Here is a 6,984-nt window from a genome sequence, read left to right as displayed (position 1 = left end):
AATTAGCCTTTCAAGCAATAAAAATGCACAATAATAGCGCAATGCTTCATCATTAGTATCACTTGTGCAATAAGGTTGTTATGCGTCTAGATGCATAAGAACCATGTAGCATTTTTTTAAATTCTCACTAAAGCAGTAAAGTAGATCTGCTTTAGGTCTGTAAAAAAACACCAAAATTATATTTCTTTATTTATTTTTAACTTTTTAAATATTCAGAAGTTTACACATCTTGCTAGCATTGGGTAAATGTTAAGCTGTTGGGCTAAACAGTCAAGTTTCTTTACACAATGGTCTCATAATAGATTGGTGGTTTTGGGTGGACAGAACTGGTGTAATTAAATATAACATAGATGCCTATAAACCTGATTGTAGGCCTCCATCTTGGTACATGTTGGCCAAAAAAAAACCTGACCTTGCTTCTGGACTACTGACCTCTTCCTCTCTGAGTGGCCTTTCAGCCCATGTCAGTGCAGGACTCGTGTCAAAGCAGTTTTGTTTCCACCTTCAAACAGAATCTTCACAATCTGTTATTGCTGTAGTGTTGTGCACATAGAAATTATTTTGCTTGTCCTAATTGGCCTTAAACATGACAGGTTTGGTCTGATTTAATACCAGAGGATGATTAGAGCTTAAATGGAAGGTTAATGAATACAGAACTGGAAGGATTTTATAGTTACTTTATTGAAACTATGGCATCCCTGGACATTTATTTCTTACTTGCTGCTGATAAATGAAATGGCTGCTGCATGTTGTATTCTACGTGTGAGTTTGTTTGATAAATTGGACTTAGAACTCCCTTCAATTTGAAAACAAGAATAACAAAGGATTTCTGCATTGTTGCATTTAAGTGCACTTTTACCTCGCTTTGCAATGATTTATTATTAATCTAAGACGGAAAATATGCCAGCACTGATCCACTCGGTAACATCAGAGCAGCATTTATTTTGTGATGCATACAAACCTGGCTGGACAAGAAGAGTCACGACTACAGATCCTCTGTTGCCCTCTTGTGGAGAAGTAAAAAAAAAAAAAGTCGTCTTTCTTCCTTACCATCTTTGTGGACATAGATTTTAATAGACTTATTTAATTTAATTTCATACAGTCAAAAAGTTTGATCATTTCTGAAATTGGCTGAATCCACTGCCAACATAGCACAAAAATCAACAAATGGAGAACAACTGAAAGATGCAATAACTGTGCAAAAAGCTTGTGAACAATAATGGGAAGTGTGTGATTTCTATAATGACAAACCCTTTCCACTGATTATTGTGACAAATATTAATATTTTTCAACATAACATTTGTAAATGTAAACAGAAACATAAATTATTTATATTTCAAAGTGATGCACCTTAGATATTATCCTACCTATTTAGAGATACCTTTGTTATTTTCAATCAAAAACAGATTGATTGACGTCTTAGTTAAATTAAGATCATTTGAAATTCAAATCTGCTAGAGTAATTAATACGTTTAGCCCCAAATGTATACCTAGTATAAAAATGCCAGTGAAAAAAAATTAACACGATGAGTATATTCAGTCTGGCAAAAAATGTATTTTGTGTTGACATCGTTGACGTCTCAGATTCGTCTCAGTGTTTGTCAGATACACTCTCAGTTGGGCTGCAGTTGCCACTCAGTACATCTTGTAATACGTCATATTGTATACTTTCCATGCTGTTATAATAATTAGCAGTATTATGCATAGTTGTTTCTCTGTTTTGTTTTTTTCTCTTTCTGCAGATGGAGAGGCAGACTTCAAAGGTGTGACTTGCATTCTCTCTCTGCTTCTTTTTCTGTTCCACTCCTTTCTCCTTCTTTCCTCTTAAACATTTTTCCAACCCTTCCCTTTCTTTTTTCCTGTCTGTTCTGTCTCTGTATCCATTACATTTGAAAAAAACCCAAAGCAATTTCTAATAAAGTATCAAGTGGAGCATCATGACGAAAGCTGCAATGCTCCACTTATAACAGTAAATCAAAAGTTGGGCCTCGCCTCGACACTCAGACAATGATTCTGAGTGCCACACAGGACACATTTGAAAAGAAAAAATTTAAATTAAAATACTTGTAGAATTAGAAACGCATACCCACCGAAATTACTTCCTAAAATAATTAAATAAATATGAATATGGTACAGAAATAAAGATTTGCATATACTGTAAATGCTGCCACGTTATTTAATAAGATCAGCTCCAAAATAAGTTAGACCCTTTTAGTAAAGATGACATTTCCTGTAAAATGTAAGGGAATATGTGGCTAAAAGAAGAAAGGACATAAGGGTTGCACCATAAAGAATACAACCAAAAGCTGTTTCTCAACACAGGAATTTAAACATGAGACAGAACAACTGAAATTGACCTTTTACAAATTAAACTAAATTCTTACTTTACTGAAACTTACACACAAAAATCAATTTTAAAAGTGTTGCTCCTTTCTAAGACAATAAATCAGCATGACTTTCGAAATCAATAATTATCTTCTTGGTACAAATGCTTCTGTGGCATTTGTGATATTTTTTTTTTTTTTTAGAAAACCAGACTGGCTGCAAGTTGATTTCTTTTTAAATAATATGTCAATGATTAACAACTGCTTAGGAGTGCTTGTTAAAGGTCTAAATTGTTTTTGGACAATATTGAAATGCACAGAGTGATACTGAAGCACAGGCAGCTTTGTGCCGCCTCAACAACAGCCTCTGCGTGTCCAGAAGTGCACCGCTGCCGACCCCTCACACCCCTGGAGACCTGCCAGGTAGGCGAGACGCAGACTCTTGTGGAGCTGCTGGAGTCGAGATAGATGCACCTTCATTCCTGACAGTAAACAGCAATCAAGGCAGATATTTTCACCAGCACTAAATACCTGACACACACACACACACACACCCACACATGCAATGGAAGTCTTAAAATAACAATTAGCATGAAAATGGAGGAGGGGTGATTATAAATTCCATTCAGGAAAAGGTCTCGGGTGTGGGGTGGGAGGTGGTGGGGCGATATCAAGGGGCGGGGGGGGGGGGGGGGGGGGGGGGGGGGGGGGGTCCTGTCGTTCTCAGATTGGGGAGGGAGGAGGGGGGTAGCAGTTTTTGCAATCAGCGTTAAATAGAGCAGTTTTGTGCCTGTGTGATTGTCAAGTGGGCCATTACTCGTTGATAAGAGCACTTTTTCCTTATGCCGCTCTGATTGGGCTGAGCATGCTGCTCTGTCTCGCATGCTGTCCCAATGCAATCAGGGCCCTCTTTCACCGCACTGCCATTTTCACTGCTGTGATTTCCACCCAAGCCTCACTGCCCCCCCCCCCCCCCCCCCCCCCCCCCCCCCCCCCCCCCCCCCCCCCCCCCCCCCCACCGTTCCTTCCACCCAACTCTACTCCCCCTCCCTACCCATCCACCAACCACACACTCCCACCTCCTCCACCAGCTTCCCCCCCCCCCCCCCCCCCCCCGTTCCTCCACCCAACTCTACCCCCCTCCCTACCCATCACCAACCCCACTCCCACCTCCTCATCCAGCTTCCCACCTCCTCCCTTTAGATTCAATGAGTGCCCATTTACAGCAAGGAGAAAAGGTCACGCTAAACTCGTTGGGTCAATTGTAAACCACCTCAAATCCGGCTGATTTCAATGAAAAAAAATGAGTGGGTGCAGCCCCCTAAGAAAGCAAAGGTCCACGTGGAAGTGGCAGAGTTTTTTCACTTTGCTGAACTAAACTAGTCACATTCTTTCATTTAATAATGCTGAGTTTTTATGAGACAATATCATAAATCAGTCAAAACCTGCATGTGTGACTCACCGCCGCTAGGTTGAAATATAAAACAAACATTATAATTAAGGCTTACATTATGACACATCGTCGATCCAATGAAAAATATTAAATCAGAAAGTTTATACAATCCAGATTTGGATGCCAGCAGCACTTTTCACAACAAGTTAGACGAGAAACAAAAACAGAGAAAAGTTAAAAGTTTGCAGAGTGTAAATGTAACAAAAAGCTTGTAGGGGATGCTTTATATATATATATATATATATATATATATATATATATATATATATATATATATATATATATATATATATATATATACTGTATATAAATCTGAATTTAATTAGCTAAATTATGAAGCAGGAATTGAACCTGAATCATGTATCCTCCACGCCAAAATAAAAGTTCAACTGAATAATATATTTATGTTATCTTTGACGTCTACAATCAGTGGCTTGTTTTCCGCCTCCAAGAAACAGCAACGGAGAACTAATAGGCCATAAACTGTATGTTTCACATTCTCTCAACGTTAGATGTAAAACAGTTAGGCGGTAAAACAAGTTTGTTCTCATGTTGATGGATGAGATGTTGTTTTTGTCTGATCCACATCACGCAACCCGTCTGAAGGGTTAGCCAAGCAGGACTCAAAAACTCAAAACACTAAACTGTTACACAGTACGACTCCCATCTCTTCCAACATCTGCACTTGTATCAGCTCACGGCGAATTGAAGTGAGAAAGACTTTGACCTGTCTCCGAGATAAGCCCTCAAAACGTTGGAGACCCCCTTCGCTCTGGTGGACTTTCATCCCTCAGAGCTGAGAACTGTGAGCTGCCGCTTGGGTTTTTGATGTTTGTCCCGCAGCGGTCGGAGCTCCCTCCGGTGTGGACGACTCAGTGGTTGGAGGTGTTCTGCAGTGGGCTGTGCTTGAGCAATGTTATCAGATGGAGAGTATTCATCTCCACTGGGTGGAACAGGACACATTCGGATGGAGGCACGCTAACTCCTTTATCCCGGTGAGATGGTGCGATACAATCTGGGCTCATGCTGCTGCAGGTCCGACTGTTATCCAGCCACAACAAAGCAGCTGTGGACAGAGGAAAAAAAAAAAAAAACTCACTTCTGCCTGACTGTGAGTAGTGGCTGTAGGGAAAGTGAAGGGGAGGTAATAATCAATCAGACCACGGGTTTGAAAAGAGTTAAATAGGTGAATAAGAGAATGAAAACCTAAACAAGAAACCAAGGGGGGTGCCATCTTTTTGATTCCTGTAAATCAGCTCCAATTGCAAACAATACGCTGTCTTCTGTCGCCGGATGGATCCTGAATGAACATTCATATGATTTGCATACAGCCCCAAAACAGGTAATCCAACTATTTTGAACTAAACGGCAAATTGCAAACAACCCCCGCCCTGCTGAGAGCGCCTTTGTTACACACTTTCACGTTGTGTATTTCACCGTCAACAGGGATGGAGAAGTTCCTCCGTCTCTCAAACCATCTAACATCTAAATACTCAGAGGGACTGAGCTAATTATGACCTCAGGGTGTTTGGTGTTTAATAATGGTGATCGGGTTTTAACCACTGATTACTGACTGGGGCGATAATGAGTGGTTACAGATCACTTAAAGTAAGCTCCTGTTAAGAGATATTTTTGTTTTTTTGCTTTCTTTTGTTGTTTTATGTTTTCATATGTTCTGGCAAATACACAGAAAGGGCAAAGATGATTTGCTTGTTAACAATGCAGTCGATGTTCTTGAGAACAGAAATACATTTTAAAAAATACTATTTGGAGGTACAGCCACAGTTCCACATACATAAGGATTTCGAGAGGGATCAGGATTATTAAATACAGTGTTTTGGCAAAACGACTGATTCCAGTATGACCTTTTTTTCCTATCACCGGATTTTACAGCCACAAACTTCAGTGCATGTTGTTGGGATTTTGTGTGATCAAACAAAATCGAAAGACAAATTGAGCTGAATACTTAGAAAGAAACCTGCAAAAAGCCGCTAGCAAAGGTGAAGCTGCATACATAAAATTAGTCTTAACACAGATGTTGGCGTTTAAGATTTGGCTAGACATTTTAATCAGCTTAAGCCATTTTTTTTATCCACATTCAGATGTTTCCCCTTTTCACGTTTAAACCCCAATTTGACGTTAAATTAATGGGAGGCAACGATGTCTTTGTGTCTCTTCAACCAAACTTATCTGTAATCTACAACTTTGATGTTGTAGACGTTGCAAGAAATCAAATCAGAAACATTTTTACACCCAAAACAATAGTGATTCAATATCCAAAAAACTCTTAATATCCATCATGTGTCAGTCACTATTCTAAGTGACAGCCATAATACTGTGAAATAGTCTTTAATGATGCTGTATAGTGTTTGATGCAGACATAAAAGAAACATATTAAAGAACCCAGTCTTTTGAACATTTCACTGTACTTGGATAACTTTAGTACATCAGAAGAAATAAAGGCTGCATTGAAAGCATGTTGTTGAAACAAATGAACTGCTGTGAGTAACTTAATGTTTATGAATATACCAGTTATTTGATAATTATATGTTCTCCATACGACTCACTGTGACATAGCAATTTATAACTTACTGTGAAATAAAAATCTTACAGCATCTTAACATTCAACGTCTAGGAATGTCATTGCATAAGTGTTCAGTGCCTTCCAAAAGTACCTCAAACCTTTGCTGTGTTAGATCCACGAGTGATATATAACTAAAAAAGTAACACGAGGTTGTGCATTGGAGAGAAAACATAGATTTCACAACTTTCTACAATTAAACATGGGGGAAAAAAACAGGTTGTGGCCTAATATTTGGCCCCCTCTGTTTTGATCTCCCAGAAATAAAATCCAGTGCCACTAACTATCAGTGGTTTAGAGAACAACAAGAACAACTAATATAAGGAATGCCAAGGAATACAGCAGATAGATGCTGGAGGCCATTGTAGATACATTCTAAGCCACGTTCAATTTATCTGAAAGTGGAAAATAGAATAACACAACCGTTCAAGACATGACAAGTCAGGGATGCAGCCAAGAGGCTCACGGTAACTCTGGAGGAGCTGTAAAGAGTCACAGCTCAGCTGGGGGAATTTTTTGGACACACCTATCACTGGTGAACAGCTGGCATGTGGAAGAAGAGGATCTGCTCAGGGGAGGATAAAGATGAATTTTTTGATCAGCACACAAAATGTATTGGGTGGTGG

Source organism: Xiphophorus hellerii, chromosome 9 (assembly GCF_003331165.1).
Source record: "Xiphophorus hellerii strain 12219 chromosome 9, Xiphophorus_hellerii-4.1, whole genome shotgun sequence".
Lineage (NCBI taxonomy): Eukaryota > Metazoa > Chordata > Actinopteri > Cyprinodontiformes > Poeciliidae > Xiphophorus > Xiphophorus hellerii.
This window is presented reverse-complemented; position numbering follows the sequence as displayed.